Source organism: Bos indicus x Bos taurus, chromosome 7, assembly GCF_003369695.1.
Source record: "Bos indicus x Bos taurus breed Angus x Brahman F1 hybrid chromosome 7, Bos_hybrid_MaternalHap_v2.0, whole genome shotgun sequence".
NCBI lineage: Eukaryota > Metazoa > Chordata > Mammalia > Artiodactyla > Bovidae > Bos > Bos indicus x Bos taurus.
Window position 1 is genome coordinate 106324656 of NC_040082.1, and position 14438 is coordinate 106339093.

The window sequence follows — 14438 nt, forward strand, 5'->3', positions numbered from 1 at the left end:
GGGTCCCCCCAACCTCCCTCCGTCGGACCCTGTCCTGTCTGAGTGGCCCCACGGGCAGCCTCTCTAGGCCTCCTTAGCCTGTCCCCGGCTTCCCCGCTGCCCATACAGATCCACAGGCTCTCCTCTCTCTGGCTGGCTCATTCCTGCCCGGAGGCCTTTTGCACACCCTGACTCACTGTTGGAATGCAGCTCCTGCCAACCCCTCTACCCTCAACCCTGTCTATTCTAGCGTCAGCTCCAGCATCCCCTCAGGAGGCCAGCTTGGCCACCCAGGCTTGAATCTGGGTCCCCATCTCCCTGTTCAATTCCTTCCTGGGGTGTGATGGTTCAGCTCTCTGAACTGTCTTGCTTGCTTCTGCGTGAGGGCACATGCCAGTTTGCTGCCATGCCCCCAGGGCCCAGCAGGGCCTGGCACGAGGAGGCTCTGGGCACCTACCAGCCTCCCCGGGGCAGCCACTGGGCTGCAGGCAGCCCTGGCCATTGTGGTTTTCTCTTTGTCTTATGCTGACCTGGAGTCGCTCTCCTGTGGCTCTGTGCACCGTCCCCCAGGGCCACTGCCCAGCATCTTGCAACAGTCTGTCAGTTTCTCATGGCCGCAGTAGCACACTGCCACACACACGGAGACTGAAAGCCACACAAGCTCAGGATCCTTTGGTTCCGGGGGTCAGACGTCTAAAATGGGTCTGCAGGGCTGGAGATTCCAGAAGAAAGTCTGTTTTCCTTGCCTTTTTCGGCTCCCGAAGGCCATCTGTGTGCTCCTGACAATGGTCCCTTCTACCGCCTTCAAGGCCAGGGTAGCATCTTCAGCTCTTTCTGAGATCTGCCTCCATCATCACCTCTCCTTCTCTGACCTTCCTGCCTCCCTCCCTCCCTCTCTTTTTCTCCATTTACTTGGTGGTGCTGGGTCTCAGATGTGGCACGCAGGATCTTCTTTGCTGTGTGTGAGCTCCTAGTTGCAGCATGTGGGATCAGGCTCCCTGACCAGGGATTGAACCCGGGCCTCCTGCGTTGGGAGCATGAAGTCTTAACCACTGGACTAGCAGGGAAATACCTTTCTCTCTGAAGGACTTGTGATGCCATTAGGGCCATCCTGATATCCAAGACAGTTTTTCTATCCCAAGTTCCTTAATTTGATCACACCTTCAAACTTCCTTTTGCCATGTAAGGTGACATCCACAGGTCCCAGGGAGTTAGGACAGATGTCTTTAGGGGCCACCACTCAGCTTACCACAGCCCTCTAAATATTGGACCAGAGTGGTCCTTATGGCTCCTTTTTCCAGGACCATTACCCCAAATGTCAGGATAAGAGGGTTCCAGGCCATTTGGTCCCTGCTCACAAGCCTCCCACCCTGGCCCTGCCTGGTGGCACCACTCCCCCTGTCTGAGGTCCTCTTACCCAGAGTGAAGGAGTGAATTGCCCTCAGTTCCCACTCCCCAGGTGCTGGGGGCAGGGGGTGGCTGGCAGCCTTCAGAGGGTTGTCTGCAGAGCAGCAGCGCCTGGCCCTGGGAGCAGGCACCCTGCCCTGCCTCTCCCCACATCTATGTGCACAGTCAGGTTTGAGCCCTATAGGCGCACACCGATGTTTGTTCCTTGCACACTCCCAGTTTTGACTGCTGCAGCTGCTGGAACCTTTTGGACCACTGTTTCATCGTCCTTGGGGTCTCCCTCCCCAGACCTGCCCCTCCACCTCCAATGGATGGGAAGCAGCTCAGTCCGCACAGCACGTGCTAGAAGAGTGAAGCAGTAAGTAAGTAACAGAGCGCTGATTAGCCCACAGGATAAACCGATCTGAGCAAATGGCCGAATAAGCAAATAAACGCGGGCCTGCCAGTGGCACTGGTGGTGCAGAACCAGCTGCCAGCGTAGGAGACAAGAGGGGCTCGGGTTCGATCCCGGGTCGGGAAGGCCCCCGAGAAGGCAGTGGCACCCCACTCCAGTACTCTTGCCTGGAGAGTCCCATGGAGGGACGAGCCATGGGGTCGCAAAGAGTTGGACACAACTGAAACAGTTTAGCATGCAGGTAGATAAGGGGGGTGGGGAGACCGCTGTTCTGGAAGAATTCTGAGTTGTGTATGTATATATCCTCCCCTCTCAACCTCTTGCTTAAATTCCCTCTTCCACCCCACCTCTTGCCCATAGTGGGCTGGTTCCAAAGAGAAGAGTCTAGAAAGGGGAAAAGGATCACTAGACGGGGGTTAAAGTCCCCACTTTAACCAAGAAGCCCAGGTTCATCGCCCCTAGAGTAAATCTGTGCCCTCAGGGGCCCCGTGTGTAATGTTTGGGAGAGGGCCCCCCACCTCTGTGTACCTCCTGGAACCCCACAACCCAGGCTAATGGTGAGAAAACACTTGGGACAGGCCCAGACAGGGTGGTGAGGGGAGTTATCCTGCAGCACGAGGAAGGCCTCAAGCTCATGGATGAGACACAGAGGCAGAAAAGGGAGATTCAGGGAATAACTCACAAAACCGAAGAAAGCCCGGAGTTCAGCGGACAGTTATGTTAGAACAAGAGCAGTAAAGGTCTCGCCGCCCGGGTCAGCCCAGGCTCCGTTTGCATGGTCACCCTTCTCAGATCTGTGGACCATGACACTGCGGGGTCTCAAGAGGCCCCTGCTTCTTTATTTTATCAGGCACTGCCATGTGGCACTGCCCACTGCCCATAAGCCACCTCCATGCAGGGAGTGGTCCACACAAGGCCCTCCATTCAGGAAGGGGCAACTGGGGCTTGAACCAGCTCTAGCCCTTCACTGTGGAACGACCCGTCGGCATTTTCCAACATGGCATCTGCCCAGCCCGCCTGCGTGGGGTGGTTCTGCTCCTTTCATCCGGTCTCCCTTTGCGCCTCATTACCTCAGGTTGGGCCCAAGATATTAGATTTTTTAAATCCCGCAAGGTCCAGGGTATCATCTTTCCCCAGACAGTATTTCCGCTGGCTCTTTCCAGGCTTGAGAGAGCCAGAGACTGGGGCCACCTTCTTCCAAGTTCAAGACTGAACGTTCTCAGGCTGCCAGACACCAGGCCTCCGTCCCTCCAGCACCTTCCTTCTACCCCGCGGCCTTTGGTGAGTGCCCACAGGGACTGGTTACCCAGGGTCTCCATCGCTGACCGCTCTCCCCGCTGACTGCTCAGCCGGCCCCTTGGCTGCCTCTTCCAGGCTCACCTCTCAGGAACTTGCTGATTTTGGCCTCCGGTGACCCAGCCTCCTCAGATCTAAGGGGTCTCTGCCCTTTGGCTTCAAGTTCTGCATGGCTTTGAGAGTTGTCTCAGGAGCTGAGTGCAGCCAAACTCTTACCCCTGCCTCCCCTGCGCTACTGTTCCTTCAGGTTAAACAGAGTCTTTCTTAAGGGGCACATGCTTCTCTGGAAGAAGCATTCAGGATGAAATGATACTGAGGTCACTGAGGAGCCGGGCTCTGTGGACACGGATTCAGTTGTGGCTCTGGAGTCCCATGTCAAGGCTGGAGTTGCTTCTGCTCTTGGTCTGGCCAAGCTGCTCCACATCTCATCAGCAAAGCAGGGACATAAAGCAGTGACTGTGATGGCCCCAGTTATCAGCTGTGATGGTTATCGCCATGGCACTCTCCAGCAAGGACGCATGCTGCCTCAGCCTCCCCATCTGTAAAGCGTCATCCGTGGGCGTTGGTTAAGGCTGGACAGAGAACACAGGGGCAGACGGATTTAATGAACAACAGCTGTCATTGTTCCGTCGTGTCGAGTATCAGCCTTCACCCCATTCTCACCCCCACGTGCAGGGCCAGAGGCAGAGGGTGAAGGCCTTGGCCTGAGGAGAGACCAGGGTCAGGGTGCACCTGCCAGGAAGGACGCGGGTCTCCCTTCAAGCCAGGCAACACTAACCGCTCCTGTGGGGCCATGACTGCTAGCACCCTTCCCCAGCACAGAACTCGGCGACGCCGCTCAAAGGCACCCGGTGGGCAGGGAGGAGCCAGACCACTGTGCCAGCCCCTCTAGCCACAGGCATCTGACGTGTTTCTCTGAAAACTTTGGCAGTCCCAGAAGCTCCTGGTTTTCTCATAACTTCTTTTATTTTTTTTTTTTAAGTTGTGTACTTTGAAATAACTTTAGACTCACAGAAAATGACAAAACTAGCTGAGAGTTCCTGATACCTTTCACCCAGCGGCTCCGACGGTTAGCGTCTCACACACGGTGCGGTTGTCTGAGCCGGAAACTAAACGTCGGCACGACACTAGGGTCTCGTCTCCAGACCGGAACCTCACGTTATCAGCTTTCCCCCTTGGGTTCTTTTTCTGGTCCAGGCTCGGATGTTGCATTTAGTCCTCATGTCTCCTGAATCACCTTCGATCTGTGAAGCGATGGTTCCGCAGCCTTCCCTTATTGTCCGTGACCTTCGCTCTGAGAACCGCTCAGCTGTTTGCAGAGTGTGCCTCAGTGTGGCTTGTCAGATGTTTCCTCGGGATCAGATCAGGGGTTGTGCGTCTTTGGCAGAAACCCCACAAGTGACGCTGTGTCCTTCCCGTTGTGTTACATCCAGCGTGTGAGCTGTCGCTGTGTCCTGTCCTCTGTGGCTGACCTTGATCGCTTGGTCAAGATGGGGTCTGCCAGCTTGCTCTGCCCAGAGAAATTAAGTGTCTTGTGGAGAGATGCTGAAGACCACACAGATATCCCCCTTCTCATTGTATTTTCACTCTCTCCCTTTAGTGTCGGTCCACCTGTAGTTCTTTTTTGTAAAATTTCTCTACGGTAATGAATTATCTGTTTGTTTTTGGCTGTGCTGGGTCTTCACTGCTGAGTGTGGGCTTCTCTGGTTGCAGCAAGCGGGAGGCTACTCTCTCGTGCTGGGCAGGCTTCTCATTGCAGTGGCTTCTCTAGTTGCAGAGCACAGGCTCTGAGGCATTCGGGCTTCAGCAGTTGTGGCACATGGGCCCAGTTGCCCCGCAGCATGTGGAACCTTCCAGCAGCAGGGATTGAACTGTGTCCCCTGCATCGGCAAGCAGATTCTTAAACCCCAGACCGCCAAGGAAGTCCCATTCGCAGTTTTTGGCAGCAATAGTGAACACCGACATTTGTCTGTTGGTGATTTTCTGTGTCCATCATTCCTCATACGTTCATTAGTTGAAATTCTGCCATAAGGAAGAGCTGTCTCTTCTCCTCTCTTCATGCAATTACCTGTAGAAATAAACGAAGGCCACTTCAGTGAAAACAGCAGAGGCTTGCTAGAGACAGGGGTCAGCTGCCACCACTGCATTTGGCAGAGACTGAAAGACAGCAGCGGGGAGAGAGCTTTATGGCGGAGAAGAGAAGGTTCAGGTGTGCCTGTTAGAGGCTCTAGGCAAGAGAAGTGGGGTGAGGGGATGCCTGCCCACAGCAGTTGCCTTCCATGAATGGCCAGGGAGGCATACTATTTTTTTTTTTGGATTGTCCTAAGTTGGAAGCAGAAACAAAAATTAGGAGAGCTGCAGTCACCAAACTCCAGCTGTTTTGGGCCAGGTGCTGGAGTCATTATGGTTTGCTTCCCTGGCTGCTTATTGCAGAGGTCGTGGGTCAGAGTCCTACCATCATGCATGATCTGGCTGTTGTTCCTGTGTATGTTCTGTCTCTCTTACCCAAAGATTTTTGGGTTTTGTTTTGTTTTTTGTTGTTGTTTTACTGAGAACTTTTTTTTTTTTTGAAGTATAGCTGATTTTCATGTTAGTTTCAGATGTACAGCATAGTGATTCAGTTATGTATTTTTTTCTGATTATATTCCATCATAGGATCTCACAAGCTATTGAATATAATTCCCAAAGCGGTACAGTAAATCCCTGTTGCTTACTTGTTTTATGTATGATAGTTCATGTCTGTTAATGGGGGTGAGTTCTTGCATTTTTTAATTGAGGTATAATTGACATATTATAGTCACCCGCTGTTGTCCTGGGCTTCCCAGGTGGCAGTAGTGATAAAGAATCCGCCTGCCAACGCTGGAGACACGACAGCTGCAGGTTCGATCCCTGGCTCAGGGAGATCCCTGGAGGAGGAAATGGCACCCCACTCCAGCATTCTTGCCTGGAGAATCCCGTGGACAGAGGAGCCTGGTGGGCTACAGTCCATGGGGTCACAAAGACTCAGACATGACTGGAGCGACTTAGCACCTACGTTGTTATCCTGAGGGGATTGGTTCCAGAATCTCCCTCAGATATACAAATCTGGGGGTGCTCAAGTCCCTCATTATAAAATGGTGTAGTATTCGCATGTAACATCCTCCAGTCTACTTTAAATCATCTCTGTGCTGTGCTTGGTCCCTCAGTCGTGCTGACTCTGCGACCCCATGGAGTGTGGCCCACCAGGCTCCTCTGTCCATGGGATTCTCCAGGCAAGAATCCTGGAATGAGTTGCCATGCCCTCCTCCAGGGGATCTTCCCAACCCAGGGATCGAGCCCAGGTCTCCCGTGTTGCAGGCAGATTCTTTACCAGCTGAGCTACCAGTGGAGCCCCTAAATCATTTCTAGGTCACTTACAATACCTAATACAGTGTGTTATAGAAATAGTTGCCTTGGATGTAGCCGGCCAGACTCCTCTGTCCGTGGAATTCTGCAGGCAGGAATACTGGAGTGGGTTGCCGTTTCCTTCTCCAGGGGGTCTTCCCGAGCCCGGGATGGAGCTCTCACCTCCTGCGCTGCAGATGGAGGCTTCACCACTGAGCCACCTGGGGAGCCCTGTGCACAGCAAATTCAAGTTTTGCTTTTTTGGAACTTTCTGTTTTGTTTTGTTTTTTCTTTCTTTCTTTCTTTTTTTTTAAAAAAACTGTTTTCAGTCATCAATTGGTTGAATCCATAGATGCAGATCCTGTGGATACAGAGGGCTGACTGTGTATTAGTTTCAGGTTTACAATATAATGACTCAATATTTGTGTACATTGCAAAATAGGCAGCACAGTAAGCTAAACATATGTCATCACGCATAGTTACAAATTGTTTTATTCTTGTGCTGAAGATATTTTTAAGGAGGATCTCAGATCCCCTCCCACCCCTTCTCCCTTCAGAAAAACTCTCACCTAAGTCCCATTGCCTGTACAGTATTCTTCATGGGGGCCTAGTCTGCCTGCATGACCCAAAACCAAGCCAGCGCCTCACTTTAGAGTTTTCTCGACTTCCCCTCTGAATTGAGGAATGTGCAGTCAAACTTAAAAGCATATTCTCTCCTGGAAGGACAGCCACAGGGCAGTGAGCTCAGCGGAGTGCCTGCCAGAGTGTCTTTCATGGTAAATACTAACAGAAATAACCTCTGGCCAGAGAGCTCCCGCCGGTCGTGGGGTGTTCATGAACTTCAAGAGGAGGCTGGAGCATTGAGGGTGAGCACCGGTCTCCCCGTGAACGGGCGTCCAGAACCTGAGACTGAGCTGAGCACAGAGCCCCGCGGAGAGACAGTGTCAGCAGCACAAGGAGTGGGAATGTGAGTCCCTCTGGTCCTTGAGATCCGCGGTCGTGCAGCAGACACAGTATCTCAGGAGGTCAGACACTCCAACAAAGGAACCGAGAGAGAGGCGAGGCCGCAGGGAGTGTGTACCGCTGAGGGCCCTGGGGGGACACCGGGGGCCAGAGCTCTGAGCTCTCTTCCATCTTTTTGGAAAGATCGTTTTTTAGGAGCCAGCATTTCCAGCTGGCCTAATGTTCCACACCCTCTCCTGCCGCAGATATTATACATCTTTGAATTTGTGAGCAACTTGCATTTTGAGAAAGTTGTGCTTTGATGCAAAACCAAAGGTCTCTCTCTGCTCCCCACCCAAAAGATGCTTATGTGGTTCATCCGGGCTGGAAGTATATTTGCTTGTCAGGGAACAAATCTGTCACTCTGAGCAAGTGGCTGCCCCAATCTGACCCTCGCCCTTGACCCCAGGACCGTGTCTTAGTTTCTCCCCTGGGGCTCCTGGACCACAGAGAGCATCTCTCTGCTGTGATGAGAGACGTGGGGTGACCCGTGGGCCTGGTGCCTCTGAGATCCCTGGGGACCTCCTCTCCCAGTTATGAAAGCTGCGCCTCCTGTTCCAGGATTCACGGCACAGTTTTCTTTTCTAACTTAATTCACCTAAAGTTTATTTTGTATCACTACCCTAGAAAGAAATTAGGGTTTAAGTCTGAGCTTAAAATGTGTATGTATGGTTTAGTTGCTAAGTCATGTCTGACTTTTGTGACCCCATGGACTGTAGCCTACCGGGTTCCTCTGTCCATAGGATTTTCCAGGCAGGAATACTAGATTGTGTTGCCGTATACACATGTATTAATGCATAATATAAAATGCGTAAGATAGGAAGAAATGACCATCTCCCAACCCACAGCTTGTAACAGTGTTCCTTCAGTCTGCTGCTTGAGACCCTTTATTCATGAAGTCAGTGCAGTTGGTTGTGGTTAGCTTTATCAAAATTAAGTAGAGGGGAGGGAGGGGGAGATGGCAGAGCGAATTGCATTTAAAACGTTTTTTTATATTCTATTTGTATTATTATTATTGTTATTTTTTGGCCGTGCTGGGTCTTCTTCGTTGCTGCCCAGACTTTTCCCGAGATGCGGCGAATGGGGGCCCCTCTCTAGTTGCGGTTGCAGGCTTCTCACTGCAGTGGCTTCTCTTGTCGTGAAGCATGGGCTCTAGGGCATACGGGCTCCATAGTTGAGGCTCCCAAGCTCTAGGGCACAGGCTCAGTATTGTGACACACGGGTTTAGTTGTTCCATGGATCTTCCCAAACCAGGAATCAAACCCAGGTCTCCTGCATTGGCAGGCGGACTCTTTACCACTGAGCCACCAGGGAAGCCCAGGGCTACCTATGGGACATCCCTGGCGGCTCAGCGGTTAGGAAACCACTCTTCCACTGCAGGGGGACTCGGGTTTGATCCCTGATTGGGGAGTTAAGATCCTATATGCTGTGTGACACAGCCAAAAATATTCTTAAATAAATAGAAATAAAAAAATAAAAGGGCTACCTATTCCTTCCTGAAACTCTTGTTGCAGTTAGGGCATGGAAGCAGAAGCGTCTATAAGTGAATATATGATACAAAACATACTTCTGAATGTAGGTTATAGTCACAAAGATTTCTTAAATAACTGGTCAGCTAACAAATGTATGAAAAAAGATTTTTTTTAAATTTATTTCATTTATTTCAGTTGTGCTGGGTCTTTGTTGCTTTGCCCGGGCTTTCCCTAGTTACGGTGAGTGCGTTGACCTTCGTTATAGTGCCCGGGCTTCTCACTGCGGTGGCTTCTCTGGTTGCAGAGCACCGGCTCTAGGCGTGTGCCTCAGCAGCTGCAGAGAAGTCCCAGCCTCAGTGAACCCACCCTGGTGGCCGAGGCGGCCTGATGACTGTCCTGAGTATGGGAGCAGTGTGGGAAGTGGGGGCCCTAAGTCAGTAAAGGGGCCTCTTGGGGCAAGTTGAGGGGTCAATTCAGAATCATGTGGCAGTTTGGGGGAAAGAAGCCAGGAGGAAGCGGGGGTGGGGTCCCTGAGTGCAGAGGAGGGGTCTGACCAGGGAAGGGCACTATGGGTGTGGGGCAGCCCCTTGTCGGCTGTGTGAGTGGGGGCCAGCGAAATGCCAACTGCTGGCAAGTCTGCACCCATGGTCAGGCTCCCCCCGTCCCCTGTCCCCTCCGTGTCCGAGAGTCCTCCTCACTGTTGACAGCACTTTGTAAACACACGATCTGCTTCCCATCTTTGCATCTGGACAGCCTCCCACCTAGGCTCAGGCAGGGTCGCTCATTAGTGACAGGCCGCTTGGCGTCCTCCCGTGAGGGCTGAGGTCACACCTTCTCCCTGTCCCCGCCTCCCTTCTCTCCCCGTGGCTTCCCATCCAGACCACCATACCTTCAGGCCACACCAGCGCCTGGTCATGGCCTTACTGGCCCGTGAGGCTCCACGCTCACCTGTCAGGGGAACAGCACGCATTCTGAGACATTCGCCAGGTTACCTGCTAGGAGGAGCTGCCCACGGCCTGCCTCTTTGCCCGCTCATCCACCAGTTAAGTTACTGTCCCGACACATGCCGGCAGCCCCCATGAGGGTTTTAAACCTGCCTTTCTCTGTGCCAGTGCAGGCTGGTACCTGTCACTTACTTATTTGGCTGCACTGGGTCTTAGCTGAGGTGTGCAGGACCTCTCTTCAGTTGCGCATGCAGCTCTTAGCTGAGGCCTGTGGGGCCCAGTTCCCGGGCCAGGTGGAACTCGGGGCCCCTGCCTGGGAGCACGGAGTCTTAGCCGCGGGACCACCAGGGAGTCCCTCTGTCGTCATCTTTAGTTGTTGATTTTCCTCCCCAGTTCAGCTCAGTCGCTCAGTCGTGTCCGACTCTCTGCGACCCCATGGATTTCCTTCCCAGTGATCTGGTTGTTTCTTTGCCCTTGTCTTGAGCTTGTTTTGGTTTTTTTGAAAGGGCAGAAGCTAGGAAATTAGCATTTGGCCTGAGAGGCAAAATTTTGAAAGCACCCCTCCACAGCCCTGTGGAAGGAATCTCTTTCTCTCTGCCCTGCAATCCTGGGGAGTTTCCTGGAGGCATCAGGCCCTGGCGGAGCAGCTTGCAAACTCTGGCTGCCCCTCTGCTCAGAGTTAGGGAGCCTGGGGCACCCCACGTTCTCCTCCAAAAGGCGTCTTAGTTTCCTCTGACCCCAGTGACAAACCAGCACAAACTGATTTATGACAACAGAAGTGTATCCTTCCGCAGCTCTGCAGACCACAAGCCCCACGTTAATTCTCCTCAGGCTCCAGGAGACTCTTCTGGTCTCTTCCAGCTTTTACACCGCAGGTGTTTCTAGGCCTGGGCCTGGGTGTGTCACCCTAACACCTCTGTCACGGGGCCTCCCTGCCTGTGTCTGTTTCTCTGTCTCTTATCAGAGATAAGAGATTTGATTTGTCCTTGATTTGAGGACCCAGCCTCATCCAGGGCAAGGATCTCCAGATCCTTACCCTAATGACCTCTGCAAGGGCCTTTTGTTCACAGATTCTGGGGGCACAGGCAGGTCTGGGCGGGGGGCAGGGCACCATTCAGCCCCTGCAGGTGCCTTCCCGTGTCTTGGCCTTGGCTGTCACCAGCAGTGACATGGGACATGCTCTTGTAGGTCTTCACTGATTTGTGCAGCGACTCTGCTTCTGTCCGTGTCCACCACACCGAGGACCTGTCTTGGGTCTGCAGAGTTCCCAGGCCAGGCCCCTGGCCCGGGCCACAGTGAAGAATGGTTCAGAGGGCAACACGGGCAAACCCGGGGCTGAGCCTGCACCGCCTGCCGGGGACTCTCTCCTCCTGGGGAGCGTGGAGCAGGAGTCAGAGGGAGGCAAGAAGACAAGTCGTCAGGCTCTAGACTGGATGAGGCTGGACCGTACGAAGGGCTGGATCCTTTGTCAAGAGGGCAGTTTATCAGAATGTGTCCACATGCACCACGCCTGACCCAGCCCTGAGAGAGGCTGCATTGGGACCTCCCTGACAGTCCAGCGGTTGCAACTCCGCACTTCCACTGACGGGGGCACAGGTTCGATCCCAGATCGGGGAACTAAGATCCTACCTGTCGAGCAGTACAGGAAAAATAAAAATAGGAACTTCCCTTGTGGTCCAGTGGTTAAGAGTCTGTCTTGCAATGCAGGGGACGTGGGTTTGATTCCTGATCGGGAGCTAAGACCCTGACCCACATCTCACGGCTCATGCTTATGCTTCCCTTCTTCCAGGGCCGAGGTGTAACTAAGCCCGTGCAGTGCAAAGATCCTGGGTGCCGCAGCTAAGCCCGAAGCAGCCAAATAAATAAATACAGAAAGAAAGAAAGAAAGGTTGCATTGTTCGCACGCAGGCGCCCAGCCGTGGAGACAGGCCCCCGGAGCGCTGGCAGTGGTGCTGAGCATCAGCAGACACGTGGGGCGTGACACAGTGGCAGGCACCCCAGACGGAGCGCCCAGCAACGGCCTGAGAAAAAGCCCTCCAGCCTAGTTGCTCTTTGTTTGTTTGGGAGCAGTTTTAGATTTAGAAAAGTTACAAAAGTAATTCAGAGTCCCCCCGCCGCACACTCCCAGTTTCCTGTAGTAATAACATCTTCTGTTAGTGTTACATTTGTCACAACTAATGAACAAGTACCGATGCGTCATTATTTTTAAAGTGATTAATTTTTAAAAATTTTCCCAGTTTGGCTGCTGGCGGGCTCTCTCTGGTTGTGGGGCATGGGCTTCTCGTTGTCCTGGCTTCACTTACTGCAGAGCAAAGGCCCCAGGGCACAGGAGCTTCAGGGGTTGTGACCCTTGGGCTCTAGAGCTCAGACTCAGTAGTTGGGATGCGTGGGCTAGGTGCCCCCAGGCCTGTGCAGTCTCACTGGGCCAGGGATCAAACCCGCGTCCTTTGCGTCGGCAGGCGGATGATTCACTAAAGTCCATTGTTTATTCATGTTTCCTTAGTGTTTCCCTAATGTCCTTTTTCTATCCCAGGATCCTCACATTACATTTAGTCATCACCATCACTTCTCTTTAGGCTTCTCTGGGCTGAGATAGTTTCTCAGATGCTCTTGGTTTTGATGACCTTAACAGGTTGGAGGAAAACTGGTCTGGTGTTCTGTAGGATGGCCCTTGGTTGGGATTTGTCCAATGTTTTTCTCATGGTTAGACTGGGCTTCGGAGAGGAGGAGCCTTTTTCATCACACAGGTGACCAGGGCGTGTGCGGTGAACGTGACTTACCACTGTGGTGCTGATCTCGATCGCCTGGCTGAGGGGGTTTTCTGGCAGCTGTCTTCACTAAAGTGACTCCCCTTTACTTTCTGTGCTGTGCCCTTTGAAAGGAAGTCACCACCCATGGCCCACACCTCAGGGCTCCTGCTTATGCTTCCCTTCTCCCAGGGCTGAGCACCTGTGTCAGTTACTTGGGACTGACGTTCTTCAACCTGGGACATTTGTCTCTTCCTCCTCATTTATTTACTCAATTATTTATTTATGTTCGTGTGGCTTGTGGATATTTATTTTGCACTTCGGGTTGTAATCCAACACTGCTGGGACTTCCCTGCTGGTCCAGTGGTTAAGATTCCGCACTGGGGCTACAGGGGGTGTGGGTTCCATCGCTGGTTGGGGAGCAAAGACCCAGCATGCGGTGGTGCTGCCAAAGTAACAGCAATAGTCCAACACCGCTGCACTGACTGTGGTGCTCGGGCTGTTCCCGCTTTGGCCGCTGGGGCACCTTGATTTGCCTTTGTGTCCCGTCGTCACAGCACCACGGGCTGTGGCTCCTGCCCGGCACTCCAGGGTGGCCCAGGCTCATCCTTAAATTTCTGACCCTGTCTTAGAAGCAGCCCTTCCTCCTCGAGTCAGGGACCGTTTTCGGTAGGAAATGGCAGCAGAGGCCACTTGGAACAGAATCCTGCTTGTGCTTCCTAAGATGTCCCATACCAGCGGGTGCTTGGGAGGGCCCAGGCGGCAGGAGGGGCTTCCACGGCTGGCTCGGGGGTATCTGCCTCATTTGCATCATTTACAGGAAAGCATGGGGCCTCCCAGGTAGCTCAATGCTAAAGAATCCGCCTGCCAACATAGGAGCCACAGGAGACACGGGTTTGATCCCTGGGTCAGGAACATCCCCTGGAGGAGGAAATGACAACCCACTCCAGTATTCCTGCCGGGATGGACAGAAGAGCCTGGCAGGCTGCAATCCATGGGGTGACACGTGACTGAGCACAGGAAAGCATAATATTTTTTAAAATACTTATTTTTATTTTTGGCTCAGGTTCCAGCTGCCCTGTGGCATGTAGGATCTTAGTTCCCCCACCAAGGATTGTACCCACATCCCCTGCATTGGAAGGCGGGTTCTTCACCACTGGACCACCAGGGAAGTCCCAAGGAAGCCTGTGGGTTCACTGGGTGATTTTAAAGCGTGGGAACTGAGGCCTCCAAGCACACCAGTGCCCAGTGGCATCTCGGTGACACCAGTCCTTCATATTGTATGTTTTTCCTCCTGGTCCTCTCCCTGTGGTCGCTAAGCTTTGAGTGCGCTTCCTCTGGGAGGTTAAAGGTAGGTTTGTTACCAAAACAGTGGGTTCACCTCTTTGTGGATGTCAAGCCAATAGACACAACCAAGCCAAAGATGGGGAGAAGGAAGGATTTATTACCTGCAGCAAGTTAAAGGAAATACAAGGGACCTTTTCCAAAGCAACGTCTCCCTGAACAGCAAAACTGGGGAAGTTTTAAGCTCAGGGTCCATGAGTATTCAGGAAGGGGCTTGAGCAGAGGACAATTCAGCACAGAATTGGGGCAAAGGTCCAGAGTCCAAGCTTTAGTTGATTGAAGTCAGGAGGATCAACATCATTCCACCCTCCACCTGCTTGGGGGCCTTAGTTCCCACAGAACTCAAAGATATATTTATTATTATGTATATCCTTTGAGGAGGAACTGCTGCTGCTGCTGCTGCTGCTGCTAAGTCACTTCAGTCGTGTCCAACTCTGTGCGACCCCATAGACGGCAGCCCACCAGGCTCCCCCGTCCCTGGGATTCTCCA

The 14438-nt window shown here is 52.8% G+C and overlaps 1 protein-coding gene across 2 annotated transcripts in view; it reads left to right on the top strand.

Moving 5' to 3' along the window:
• The window catches only part of SLC25A42 (solute carrier family 25 member 42), a 40300-nt gene that overhangs the window by 13083 nt on the left and 12779 nt on the right, over positions 1-14438 (top strand). Inside the window, exon 1 of one of the 2 annotated variants that reach the window (XM_027548371.1) lies at positions 2944-3061. The exons of the other annotated variant lie outside the window; for it this stretch is intronic. The gene's annotated coding sequence lies outside the window, so the exon portion shown is untranslated. Of the gene's footprint in view, positions 1-2943; positions 3062-14438 lie in introns of those variants that run through there. 2 annotated transcript variants of the gene reach the window in all.